Raw genomic sequence first — 15,054 nt, forward strand, 5'->3', positions numbered from 1 at the left:
CCCCAGTACAAAAAAAAAAAAAAAAATAGAATAGTGCCAAAATAACATATACCCCAAACCCAATATGTAAAAAAATCTTAGAGTAACCATTTTTCAGATTAGAGCATCAGGAAAAAGTTACTTCTAGATCATAATCATCTTAGTGGTCTTTGTCCCTTTTTGCCACATTAACTTTGCAATATTATTCTTCATTTGTAAAATTCATGTGAAAAAATGAAAGGGGCTGGGGGAAGTCATTTAGTTTATTGCAGTAAATTACCTCTCCAGTTCTATTACACATGCCCATCAGCACAAAATTGAGAAATAATACCTAAGACTAGGAGACTTAAAGTTATGAAACAAATTAAAATGGAAAAACACAAGAAAATACAACCAATGGAGTTAAAAGAACGCCTCACTGAAGGATCTCTATTAAAAAATAAAATTAATAAAAATAAAAATAGAAACAAAACTCTATTATTACAACTAGCCTGAGTTAACCATCTCATTTAATCTTAACAAAAAGCGTGTTCAAAGCAGATTGCCTTTGATGCTAAACAAGGCTAAGCCTTAGCATTTCTGCTTGCATGAAGTCTTTCATGCCCCTGGAAAAGGTCCTATTTGTGGATGAGACAATACAATTTTGCAACATTTGTGAAATTAGGATGTAAATGCAGTGAATTAAGCCTGCTGTTTCCTTTCATTCTTTCTTCCTCTTCATCATGCTTCCCATCAGGCTGAGTAATGTTGGAGCAAGAACAGGCATCTCTAGAATCCAGTCGAAGAGAAATTGAGTTGTGGATACATTTATTTGAGGTGAGTGCGATATATTAATGTGGTTTGCTGTTGCCTCTATGTATAGTTATTGCTGGCTGTACTGATGCATGAATGACTTGTGGGAACACTTCTAGTCAATTCAAAGTTTGTTTCAGATTATCTACTACATAAAAAACTTGACATTTCCAAATTCATCCAGCTCATATAGAAAAGAAATGATAGAAATTGGGTAGAGGGTTTGCTAAAGTTGACAACAATCCTGAAAATTTACATGACATTAACTAGTGCTGAGTTGTGATCCTGAGACTACTCTAAACTCTTAGGGGGAAACTAAGTTGTTTTTTTTTTCTCACTATTAAAATTATACTACAAAAAGGGCACTAGATGGAGAGGTAATCAAAGGATATATATCCAAAAATATAGGAAAAGAAGGTTGCATAGAGTTAATATGATGGAAAGCATTGTTTTTTCTTGAAAAAAAGTTTTTGCTATACTAAGGATTGAACTAAGGACGTTCACACTCAGCTACATTCCCAGCTCTTTTTATTTTTTAATTTGAGACAGGGTCTGGGTAAGTTGCTAAGTTGCCCAGGTTAGGCTTGAATTTGTGATCCTTCTGCCTCAGCCTCCTAGAGTGTTGGGAGTGTGTTGCCACCAAGACTGGCTTTTTTGATTTTTTTTCTGTTTGTGCTATTTGTAAGTTTTAAAAACTTAGAGTGGGCTAGAGGTTTATAGTTCAGTAGTAGAACACCTGCCTAGTATGGGTGATGCTCTGTGTTCTATTATCAGAATTGTAAAATAATTAAATAAAAATAGAACTTGTAGTTTGTTGTTATTTCCTCATTTTAAATAAATATTCAGGCCTCTACCTAAGTTTATTCTTTTAACAATAGCATACTTCTTCCAAATGCTATAAACCTTTAGTTTCCACAAAGCCTTGATGTACCACTGCCTAGGAGATATTAATGGTCATTTGGAGTGTTTTATGTTGCAAATCCAAAGTAGTATAATTAGCAATAGAGCCAGCATCTAAGTCTAAGTCTGTCTGATTTCAAAGCTTATGTTTGCTTTACTTTTTGAAACTGTCTTCTTTCTGATAAAAAATTTGCAGTAATCAACCCACAGTATAGTAATGATAGTAATTTACTGAGTCCTCATTAGGTATCAGGCATTAATATTATTTCATTTAAACTCACAATAACTGTATAAGCACAATCATTTTCGTTTTACAGAAAGGTATACTTACATTCAGAGAAGTGATTAAATTACTCAGACTCATACATCTAATAAGTGGTAAAAGATTTGAACTCAGGTCTAAAGGAGTCTAAAGCTTCAACTATGTTACAAATGGCCTGGAGGAAAAACTCTAGAGCCATTATAAAGAAATACCTACTTATTGTTTCCTTTCATTAACCTCCAAAAAGTACCAAGGTGATAGTGCCTTCTCTGAGGGGGTGGGGATTGTTTTATGTTAAATTGCAAATTATTTTTGAGAGATCCAAGATTCCTTTCCTTCTCCTTTTTTTGGGGCAGTGTAGGGGATGGAACCCAGGGCCCTGCCTGTGCTAAATAAATGCTCTACCACTGAGCTACACTCCCAGCTCAGACAGTGCCTTCTCTGATGCAGATGTGGCCAGAGGCATCAAGTATTTCCTCAGATGAAATCAATACCCTAGATGCTGCCTTCTTCAAATCTTAGACAGTGCCCTGTCATTGCCTTTTTCCCCTCCTACCCCTCAGCTGATCTGGGATGTTCAGTTGTGTTCCTGAAAGAGAGGAGGCCTGAATGTGAACAACTGAGGAACTTTCTGGCCTCTTGTTTGGGGGTCATACAGTTGCCAAGGCAGGCCCATAGGCAGCTGCATTGACACTGAAGCAATGTTTTGCTTCCTTCCTTGTTTTCACCTCTGTTACCTTTTTCTACTCTTTAACTGATGTCAAATATGATTTTTAGGACCTGGGCTGCCACTGTTAGATGCTATCCCCAGAGCATACATCTGGATCCTGTCATTTGTCCCCTAATTTTCCAGCTTGGAGGAGAACAAAAGACCTCAGGTCAAGTCTTTCTATGTTCTAATGGTAGATTCTAACCTGGCCCTCTCAGTAGGTGAAGTAAGTTTTTATTATTATTTTGTTTTTTCAGTGCTGGGGATGGATCTCTGAGCCTTGCACATGCTAGGCCAGAACTCTACCACTGAGCTATAACCTTAAGCCTGAAACAAGCGTTCTGAGGGTTTGTGAAAAAATGTGAGGCAGGAATTGCCTTCTTCAGAGAGAAAGGATTTTGCAGGTATCTTCTGAAGCCCAGAGACTAAGCCTCTATTTCCTTTTCAATTACTTCCCTGGTCACCCTACTCAACCAGTAATTCAGCTCTCTAGCAAAAACAAGATACTTTTTCTCAAAAGATTAGCCAGGCTGAGAGTCCCCTCCTCCTAGGGCAATTACCTGAGGCCGTTATTTGCAATTATCAATTTTTGTGCTACAAATTTGAAGTTTTGAATTAGATCCCAAGTCTCATTAGCTGACAGATTAATTGGTAAAATCCAATGGTTATATTTTCCTCTGTGTCTTTATGACAAAGCACAGCTTCTAAGTTATCAAAATTTGCTTCAGCCATGCATGGTGGCACATGCCTGTCAGTCCAGCTACTCAGTAGGATGAGGCAGGAGGATCATGAGTTTGAGTCCAGCCTGGGGAAAGTAATGAGACCTTGCCTGAAAATTAAAACAATTTTTAAAAAAGTCTGGAAACATAGCTCAGTGGTACAGTGCTCTGGAGTTTGATCCCAAGTATTGCAACAAAAACAACAATAAAACTAGCATCAATTATCATTTGTGGTGCTGGGGATAGAATCAAGAGTCTTACGTATGTTAGGCAAGTGCTCAACTAAGCCATATCCCTAGCCCTATTGTTTTTGCAGTACTGGGAATCAATCCCAGGGCCTCACATGTGCTAAGTGTGCACAGTACCACTGATCTACATTTCCAGTCCTCTAGCCTAATTTTTAAAGGCCATGGAAGTAGTGAATAACACATGATAACATAGAAATTTGAGCCAAGCAGTTTGACAATCTCTAAAAGTTCAAGTAAGAAGTGCTCAGGTGATGTTTTTCCAGTGAAAGTTTGTTTATTTTTTTGAGGGGGTTTTTCCCGGCAAGGACAGCTTTATTTTGATCAACTACATAGTTGTGCCCTAAGCATTCTTGCTAACTGCCAAGTTCTGGCATTTTGGACCTACCTTCTTTGATAAACACAGCATAGCCATTTTCCCCCAGAGTGTAAAACAAAGTTCATGAAGCAAAATACCACTATATTATTTTGTTCTTGTTATATCATTTGAAGTAAATCTTCTAGAGTATAAGTATTACATGAAATAATATTTACTAATTTTATGATCCTCAGAAGAAAAAAATTCACATTTTTGTGGACACTAGGAAAAATAAAATTATCACCTTTTTTTTTTTTTTTTTTTTTTTTTTTCGTACTGGGGATTGAACTCAGGACCTTGCACTTGCCAGTCAGGCACAGCACCACTGAGCTAAATCCACAGCCCTGAACAGCCCTTTCTAATGTCAGCTCTAATTCTGGCCTTACCACCTAGAGTCCAGTCATTGACAGGTTTTACACTTTGAACAGACTTCCAGTCAACTCCTATGTATCTGTTGAATCTTGCAAATCCCACACGTCATTAAATGTTGGGCCTTGGTTCAGTGATCCTTTAAGGGCCTATTCCCAGTCCCTGCTGTGATATTTTATATTTCCATCATATTTCATTGAGGTCTAGCAGAACTGGCATTTGTCAAGGGAAATTTTCAGGCTGTTTCTCAGGTGACCCAGTAATATAAGGAGCCAGTGTTTCTCTCTTCCAAAGCTCTGCCAAATATAATTATGCCATCTAAACAAATAGGCACCTCCAGGTAATTATTACAACCAGTTCCTTCTTTGCCTTCCTTTTTTCTGGTCCTCTTCCTCTTTTCCTTCTCCTTCTTCTTTGCCATGTTGGTAATGGAACTCAGGACTCTGCACATGTTAGGAAAGTGCTTTACCACTGAGCTACACCCACAGAACACAAATTGCTTTTTCAATCAAATTCTAGAAAGTGTCTGAGGCTTGAAAAATATGTCAGGCAGCCTTTCAAATTGGTTAAACCTCACAGAGTGGGTGAAAGCTGTCTTTTCTTTGCCTTAGTCATCAATAACGACTTAATAATAGCACTTCTTAAACACAGCACTGGAAATCAGTGCCATGCAGTCTAGAGGTTGCATACAACCTCTAGAATACAACTCTTTCTCTCTTTGATTTATCTGAGGTGAAGACAGGACATCAACATTCCACTGGGTCCTGAGTCTGCCCATGAGTTTACCTTCTTTCTCTTTACATGTTAATTTGTTCGGCTAAATCGTAGTTCCTTTTTTATTTTTCAGTACTTGGGATTGAACCCAGGCACTCATACATGCTAGGCAAGCACTCTACCACCAACCTACACCTCCAGCCTTTTTTATTTTTAAAATTTTGAAACAAGGTCTTGCTATCTGCCCAGTCTGACCTTGAATTTGAGATCCTCCCGCCTCAGACTTCCAAGTGCTGGGATTACAAGTGTGCACTGCCACACCCAGAAATTTCTTAGTTTTGATATTATCCTAGAGTTGTGCAAATTGAGCATCACTAGTCTGAACATCTGAAATCTGAGATACTCTTTTATTGTTGATGTTGCAGATCAAACACAGGGTCTCTCGCATGCTAAGCAAGTGCTCTACACTGAGCTGCACCCTCTGCCTCCTGGAACTCCCAAACTCTTTGAGCATAGGCATGATGCCACAAGTGGGAAGTTTCACACGTGACCTCAGGTTGCAGTCAAAATGTAGGTGCATTGGCCAGATGTGATGGCACATGCTTGGGTGGCTGAGGAAGGAGGATTGCCTTGAGGCTAGCCTGGACTACACAGTGAGACCCTGTCTCAGAAACAAAATAAAACACACAGGTGCATTAAAAATACTGCATGCAATAATCCTCAGGCTATGTACATAAGGTGTTTGTGAAACATAAATGAATTTTCTGTTTATACTTGGGCCTCATTCTTAAGAGATCTCATTCTATATAGTCAAGTGTCACTTCTGGTCCCAAGCACTTTGGAGAAGGTATACCTAACCCATATAAGAAGCTAACATAGGAGGACACAGGGATGTATGCACAGGACTTCCGTATACATTTCTTTTAGCCTTCTAAGAATCTCTGGTTCAAAATAGTAGTAGTATGAAAATTACTAACCAGAAATCAAAAGGGCTTTAAAATGTCGGACACATTTATAAATGCAAAACCATAAATGGAGACATTGGGAGAAGTTGTGAATATGGCTAATTTTCACTGTTGTGAAGAAGACAGTCTCTTTTAGGGAATACTAAAATTTAAAAATAGTTAAACTAGGCTGGATTGTAGTTCAGTGGCAGAGCACTTGCATGAGGTCCTGTGTTCTGTCTTCAGCACTGAACAAAAAGGTAAAAGTAAAAATAGATAAACTTTCATTGTTTTCTTTTAAGTCTCCAAAAGATCATCAATAATCCTATCATTCTGAGATAAAAGTTTTCAACATTTAAGGTGTGTCCTCCAGTCTTTTTCTATACATACAGTTAAAACAAACATTGACACATTAAGTGATAAATATATTTTCCCTGTCTTTCAAGAATCATTTATATTGGGCTGGGGATTTAGCTTGGTGGCACCACACCTGCCTAGGAAGTTCAAGATCATGAGTTCGATCCCTGGTAACAAAAGTAAAACAAAAAGAATCATTTATGCTGGGGGTGGTAGCACCTACTTGTAACCCCAGCATTCTAAGAGGCTGAGGCAGGAGGGTTGCAAGCTCAAGTCCAGCCTGGGCAGCTTAGTGACATGAGGACCTGTCTTAACATAAAAAATGGCTAGGTATGTAGCTCAGTACAAAGGCCCTGGGTTTGCCCTTAAGTCCTCTAAAGAAATCATTTATTAATATGATTTAAATGTGTGTAATAGTCTACACAGATTAGTAATTTACCTAGTCCTCTATTTTGGGCATTTAAGTTGTCTTTAAGTTTTTGATATTATAAATAATGCTGCAATATATATGTATATCACTACATAGAAACCTTTGTATATGTCTCTGATTACTTGCTTTTTTGTGGTGTTGGGGATAGAAGCTATGGGCCTCACACATGCTTGGTAAGTGCTCTACCACCCCTCAGACCTCAGTACAAATTCTCAGAAGCAAAATTACTGAGTCAAAGATTATGTAAAAATGTAATGCTTTTGAGATAATTTAGCTATTTCTTTCCCAAAAGTTTGTATCACTATTCCACCTTCTTTTTTCAGAGCATATTTTTTTACTGCTGATATTAACAACCTGCTGGGCAGATCCAGCTGGCTCCTTGATGTGAGTATAGGATCTAGCACAATGGTGGCTACACACTAGACCCAGGCCCTCAAAAATATTTGGTGACTTCTAATCATTTGTTGTTGTTAGTGCTATCTGGAACAGGTAGGCAACAAACTACTCAAAATATTAGAGTGCTTTAACCTTAGAGTGTATCATTAACATCTAGGAAAGAGCAAGGCCTTGAGAGAATGGAATAGGTACATTTTGATAGAGGGCAAGGGCCGTGGTGAAGTCTAGAGGCTCTGAAGTAGGAAAGAGAAACCATCTGAGATTTCTGGGGTAGACCAGAGAAGAGAGAGAACTCTTGGGATGTTCACCCACTCCACCGGTTTGCTGGAAAGTGAGGCAGTGTCTGGGGCATCGGAGGAGTTGCTGGGGAAGTGGGAGAGAAGAGAACCTTTGCCTGCTCCTCACTTCCTTCTTGTCCTTTTAAGTAATCAAGATGTTACCTGACCAGGCAGCCTTTATGTAAAAACATCTAGCATGTAAACCTCTCCTAGCAGAAATCTGGGCAGGATTATGCTGAATTGGGCTTTTATTTTGTTCTTTGAGGAGAGAGGAAGTGCAGGTTTCATCTCTTTCTAAAGTCTCTCCTTTGTGTCCTGTCTGAGGCTGTTTCTGTTAAAGTCAGAACCCATTAATGGCCACAGGTCTGAGCTCTTAGTCATTGCTGCTCCTTCTACTCTGCCTGAAACAAAAAACAACGCCGGGCGACCACACATGATCCACAGCTCTCTGGGAGGCTCCCACCGTGTTTTATATTTCATCCTCAGATGTTATTAAATAATAAAATATGTAAGCACTCAAAAATTAGGCAGACTTCTTGAATGACTATGTCATTTCGTTTCCTCTCCCCAAAAATATTGTGTGATAGATCCTAATTATCCTCAATTCACAGTGGAGGAAAATGACTTAATTACATTTTACCTTGCTCATCCCAACAGTAAGTTGCAGATCTAGGTTCTGCAATTAGATTTGAAATTCCATCTGCCTGATTCCAAACACCTGCTTCTAACCGCTGCCCAACTCCAAGCACATAGTGTAATGTGTCCTCTCTGAAACTACTGCATTTTTTTTTTGCAGGGTGGGGGTTTGATCTCCCTTATTGCTAAAAAGAAAAAAGAAAAGGCCAAACTTTTATTAAGGACTGCAAGGTTCTATTTTGATTTCCTTGCTAGCTTAGTGACCTAACATCCCTGTGTGGTTCCCCTCATTCCCTTCACTGCAGCGTCCTAGTCCACTTTGCCAAACAAGCCCCAAAGTATTTAGAACTTTTACACTTGTTCTCTTAGCCTAGAATGTTCTCCCTCAAGATATCTACATAACTAGTTCTCCCAGTTCCTTCAGGGCTTAAGTTCAAAATCAACTTTCTAGTGATGCCTCTCACCCCCCTTTCACCATTTCATGTCTCCCTATTCTGTTTGCTTGCATGCCTCATTTATTTGTTCATTTTTGCTCTTTAGTACTTTTCACTATGCAGAATGACTACCCTTTTCTGGTACTGAGGATTGGACTCAGAGCCTTCGCACTGAGCTATATGCATAGCCCTTTTGATTTATTATATTTTGAGGCAAAGTTCTGCCAATTGCTGAAGTTGCCTGGAGTTTGTGGCTCAGCTGCCTCATTCTCCCGAGTAGCTCAGATTAAAGATGTGTTCCACCATGTCTGTCTCTACAGTTTTTCAATTTTGCATTTGTTTTCATTTCCTGCCAAAATATAAATCATTAAATCAGGGATTCCTTCTTTTTCCTTTCTTCTGTTCATTACTATATGTCTTGGTTACTTTCTCATTGTTAAGTCAATATGCAACAGCCTTAATTTAAAGGTGGTAAAGAGAGGTTTATTTTGGCTCACAAGTTACAGTTTATGGTTGGCAGGCTCCAGGGCAGAGGGGCATAGCAGAGGAAAAGCTGCTCACATCATGGCATCCAGATCAAGGAGGGAGAGGCAGAGGGAGAGACCCTAAGCCTATTCTTTCATTACATGTCTTAATTTTTAAAAATTTCACAGTTTGAAGTTCAATCCTTTGAATCAGGAAGGCTTTTCCTACTCCAAGATCTCTTTTAAAAATGTTTCTTATCTCAAGAAGAAGCAGTGCCTTTTTATCAGAAAGTACACTAGGCAACATTTTAGTGGAGGAAAATGGACTGTTAGCTGAGCTCTCCAAACAAAGGACGTGTTAAATTAATTCAGTTTTCTCAAGATAGTTTTGGAGAATCAAGGGCCGAAAGGTCCAAAGGAAGATAGATTAGATCAAGTATAAATTTTATATTAATACTACAGATATTTCCTATCTCTAGAAAGCCAGTTCTCTTTGCTGTATTTCTCAAGATTATAGGAAGATTCTATCAAGACCATAAATCACCAGGGAATTCCATCCTTCTTCCAGCAGGCCAAGACAGCATAGTGTAACAAGTTCTTTGATATTCTGGTTTTGATGTATCTTTAACAGATACTTGTTTGGATTACTAATAAATCTGTATGATTAGTAATACTGGTGAGTGCACCAACCACTTTCCACACGTGAGTTTATTAGACTCACCTGAGTCTGAGAAGAAGCTCTATCCCAGAAAGGCTAACTTCTTCAAAGTCATAAAGATAGTAACAGAACCAGGCTTCAGGTTTCATCTGACTTTGGAGTCTGTGTTCATAACCATGCCTGCTGGTAGATATAATTAGATAATGAAATTGATATCAATATAATACAGTGATACCTTCAGTACAGAAGCGTTCATGAACAATTTGCTTCACGAACAGTAGTGTTCAGTTAAATTTTGCTTCTGTTCTTTACAGTTTTTTTTTCTGGTACCGGGGATTGAATTTGGGACCTTGCACATGTGAGGCAGGTGGCGGAACCACTGAGTTAAATCCCCGGCCCATCAGGTGACAAGCAAAACTGAGGCCATCTCAGAAAATGATGTTGCTGTAGTCCCACAAATACAGCCATCTCCCCTCATGGAATGAACTAAGTTCGTGAACTGAGGTACCACTGTACAGGAGTTCTGAAAAGAGGTTGTAGAGTCTGCATCATTACTTTGCTAGAGCTGGTTCCTAGAGGGATATATGTTAATGAAACACTACGTTTATTATTTATTTAATTGTTACTATGACTTTTTGTGGTGCTAAGGATCAAATGCAGGGTGTTGCACATACTAGCCCAGCACTCTACCACTGAGCTACATCCCAAGCCCCGTCACTGTTATTTTTATTTGTAGTATTAACTAATATCTCTGTCATTTAATCAACAAATATTCATTAAATGTTTTCTATGTGACAAGCACTGGGCAAGGTTCTGGGGTTATGAAAGTGAGCAAAAAATATACTGTGCCCTTTATTTCTTGTTACTCATAATTTTGTAGAGGGAATAGACATTAAATAATTGCACCAATTATGATGTAATTACAGAGATAAGTGATCAATTGGGAAAGCACATGATTCTCTGGGTGCAAATAACAAAAGGCTCCAAAATGGATGGTGGGGCAAGATCAGAGAAGGCTTCCTTGAAGAAAGGAGTTAAGGATAAATTGGAATGAACTAGGAGTAGCAGGCAGGAGTGGGAGATGAAATGCACTTGGAAGGATATAATTAGCATATATCCTATGGATTTGATTTCTAACCTAAAAGTAGAGAGAACTCAGTGAAAGATTTCAAGCAAAGTTCTATAATGATCAGATTTGTATTTTAGTAAGATCACTTTAGCTGGCCCAGGAGTAATGGGTTGGAGGAGAGGAGAAGTAGAAGCCAAGGGGCCAGTTAGTAATTGCCGGGGTGGAACTGTGACTTGGGCTAGAGTGGTGTCAGTGGAGATGGAGATGATTTGTGGAGGTGACAAAGGTTTTGGAGGTGGAGCTGATTGAACTTGGTGATGGATTTAATAAGGAGATGTGGGATAAAAGACAGTAGAGTCCTTTAATCTCGCAGCCACTCTAGGAGGGAAGTGTTATTATTTTCCCTCTTTTTAAAAAAATTTAGATATGCTGCCTTTATTCAAAGAAATAAAATACTTGACAAGTTTCAAATCACAAAATTCAAAGACATCAATCCTCTATACCAACTCTGTGAGGTAGGTATGAGCAAAGCCACAAGGATCAGCATGAGTACTTCTGCCCTTGCTCCTCTCAAATGCTGAGAAATGTAGGAGTTGCAACCACTGTTAAGTGGCTGTTAGAACAATTGTTTCTTTCTTGTTTACCACAGAACTGTCCAAGTTGTGATCTGCTGCTAGGGTTGGGCCATCTGTTTTTGAAAGTAACAACGTTTTAAAAAAATCCAAATAGACTTATATGATGTAAATCTGAATCATACAAGTATTACTGTGATGGTTGAAACAGTCTGGTGTAATAAGTTCCTACTCATTGAAATTTTTTTCTGAATAAAATATTTAATCAATACATCTGTACAAAATAGTAAAATGGTTAATGATGAGGATACACCATGTTTAATAAATATATCCTGCTATGTAATAGTCAAGAAAAATAGAGTTTGCTGTTTTACAGGTCATTTACATTTCAGTATGTATAATCTGTTTAAACTTGAGAATACATATACACATGGATTTATACCTGCCCTTGAAGGGGTCCCTGCAGGCTGGCCTGATTAGGGACAGCACTTCAAGATGCCAACCATTGAAGTTTTTAAATGGATACTTCAGCTGAAGTATTTTTCTATAACATATGTCACTCTCTTAAGAGGGTTGGTTTGGGAGTATAGAATTAGGATTCATGAAGTTTCTGACATGTCTTCTTTCTAGATCTTTTTCTCTTAGGAGCACCTAAGTGTCTTATTCCAGTGAAAGAATAACGCATTATGAAAGACTTCCAAAGGATCCTAGTTTTTCTCCTGCATCTCTTTAACATCCTTCATGTCTACCTAACAACCACCAGTTCAGTCACTTATTTGTTGTATGAATTCAGGCAAGAGATAAAACTTTCATCAATATCACTGGGATTTCATGTATAAAAAGTGCCATTCCTTCCTCACAAGATTTTCCTAAGGATAAAATGAAAAGTATGAGGAATTGCTGCAACTAAAATGGGCTATATCTAAGTACTGTTTCTATGACAAGCCCTAGCTCTGTCCTAGGTCCAAATTAGAAAACATAAATTGACATTGCATTCAGAATCTTATTAGCTGATGGCCAAGGTGATTAACATGGGAAACTTGACAGGTTTTTTTCTTTTTCTTCTTGTGTACGCACAATGAGGCTCAGTGACAAACTGATGGATAATATTAGTATCAGTGTCTGCAGATGACAAAGACCACACTGACTCTAGGGTATCAACTTATATCCTGCTGTCCTCAGGCCACTAATGAGTAATGCCAAAAGAATAAGAAAGGATTCTGTAATACTTGTATTGACTAGTCTCCAACAGAAAAGTGTAAAGAGGGCATTAGATACTCATGCCATGGTCTTCAGAATACAACACAAACATAAGAGCTTCCCTATGCAATCAAATCATCTCTGACACATGTGCTCATTTTATACACGACAGGAATCGGGGCTATATGCTGCCATCTAGAAGACAGAATTATAAAACTTTTCTGACAATGGACAACCAAATGTTTTCATTCTGTTGCTAGAGCTAATCGGTAATTTTTATCAAATTTAAATAGTGTTCCTGTTACCTTCCTAAGGGCTTTGGTGCTAATAGACATAAAGATCCAGTTTCTTGAGAAACACAGTATCACCCAGGCTTCTAAAAAATGTTCCCTTTATGAGTTATTTTTGTATGTATTCCTGTTAAAGGACCAAACTTTTGTGCCATTGTCATAACTATTAACATCAAGTGTGCTAATTAGAGATAAATGTCTTCATCTTGATAATTCTTCTATTGTTTAAAATAGTTCCATAAACTAGGATATAAAGTCAAATTATAAAGCTCAAGTTTCTTCATTTAGTTTCAGCTGGTAAGAAAGAATTATATATGAATGTAAAAGCAGAATTGCTCTAAATGCACAAAACTTAGCTAGTACTAAAAGAGACACTAACTTTTCTCCAATATTTTATTGTAATAGAAATATTTAGATGAGTTTCATAGCTATATATTGCAGTATAGGTAGCTACTAAGGAAGATAAACTACATTTAATGATACTGTGTTGCATATCCAATTAACCTAAGTAATTCTGGGGAAAAGAAGTTGCCAAAATACCTCTCTTTTTAGTAATTCCATATTTTCCCCGAGACTTTATAGACAATATAGAATCAAGATACAACTATAGGTTATTGTAATTCTGATATTGATATTAGAACCTGTAAAAATTCAAGTTATGTATTGCTAGGCATTTGTCAAATGATGATCTAATGTTTGTCATATAGTGGTTTTAGCTTTAGAAGATAATATTTTTTCAGCTTTAATTGAGTTTATTGGTACATTTTAGGTATACAGTACAGTTACATTCATTGTTGGGATCTTGTACCTCTACATGACAGGTCTTGGTTCTCATTTTTTCCCCTTGTCCCTGCCCTCCCTTCCCCCCCCTCCCCCTCCCCATCTACAAACACTTTATTTCCATCTTTTCATTATCTCACATTTTTTTCTTTTCCCTTATTACCCTTCCCCTACACATCCCACCTTCCCTACACCTTTAGCTCCTTTCTTCCCATTTCTAAATGTCAGTAATCTTATTAGGATCTTCTGTATTACTGCAGATTATTCACACCAGAGAGACTATTCGGTATTTACACATGTGTGATTTATTTATTTCACTTAGGAGTATATCTTAAATATGTTTCCATTTTCCTATGAATGAATCTATTTTCTCGTTCTTTTTGGCTGAATAATATTCCATTTTATAGAAAAACCACATCTTCTTTATCCAGTTTCCAACGGATGGGCAAATGGGCTGTTTCCAAGTTTAAGCTATTACAAACTGTGCCACTATAAACATAGGTGCGCATACTTCTCTGTGATATGATTCTTTCATTTCTTTTGGAAAGTTACGCAGCGGAGGGATGGCTGGGTCAAATGGAACCTCCAGTCCAAGCTCTTTGAGGTATCTCCATATTGCTTTCCATAGTGGTTGCACCAGTCTGCACTCTCACCAACAATGGAGGAGGGTTCCTTTCTCCCCACAACCCTGCCAACATTTAGAAGATAATATTTAGATGATTTATACTGACATGAATCCTTCTGCTTGGTGTATTATACTTTAGCTCAGATGTTCTAGTTAAACTCATTTCTGTATTCATCTGGTTAGCCTTTGGGTTATCACTTCTTGATACATAATAGAGATGTAGATAAGCAACAAAAAGATGACAAATAAATCACCTAGAAAGCCTAGAATTCCAAACAAGTTTTCAGGTACAAAGTCTAGAGGTGATATAAGAGAGAAAAATGCTCCCATTAAACAAAGTATTATCCTAATGCTAAACATCCAAAAAGATCCCCAACTGAAAACATTTCCCTGAAAGCATGTCTCAGTAAGTGGGTAGATTCATGGTTCATTTCATAATAGATCTCGGCTGCCCTGAGACTCTCTAAATATAATCATTAATATCTTGATATAATCTTACAACATCCTGAGATTGATCATTGTCAACAAATACCATTGGATGTAAAGTTAACTGTTTATCTACAGATTGGACAACTGATTGCAGCAAGCCATGAACCATATGACCAATAAGCAATAATGCAGGCACCACACAAAGGATGTCCACAGATCGTTTCAACAGGGAAGGAGGCTTGATGTAAGCAGATTGGACAGTACATGTCAGTGTAGAACTGCTGTCGAGCAGCAGTAGGTACATCCTGTTCTGTTTGAAGTTGTTCTAGAAGCACCCTTCCTAGCTCGTGGTTTTTCTGGATGAACGTTCTAATGTACATTTTCCTTCTATAACTGAATCGCCATCCATTTTCAGACTTTGAGCTTCCCCTTGATATGTGTCCAT

At 37.9% G+C, this 15,054-nt stretch overlaps 1 pseudogene; it reads right to left on the reverse strand.

The window, feature by feature from the left end:
* Positions 1 to 14,351: 14,351 nt before the first annotated feature.
* LOC104855652 lies at positions 14,352 to 15,054 on the reverse strand (annotated as a pseudogene).

This window comes from Fukomys damarensis, unplaced genomic scaffold (assembly GCF_012274545.1).
Source record: "Fukomys damarensis isolate Sample0158 unplaced genomic scaffold, DMR_v1.0_HiC HiC_scaffold_39, whole genome shotgun sequence".
Lineage (NCBI taxonomy): Eukaryota > Metazoa > Chordata > Mammalia > Rodentia > Bathyergidae > Fukomys > Fukomys damarensis.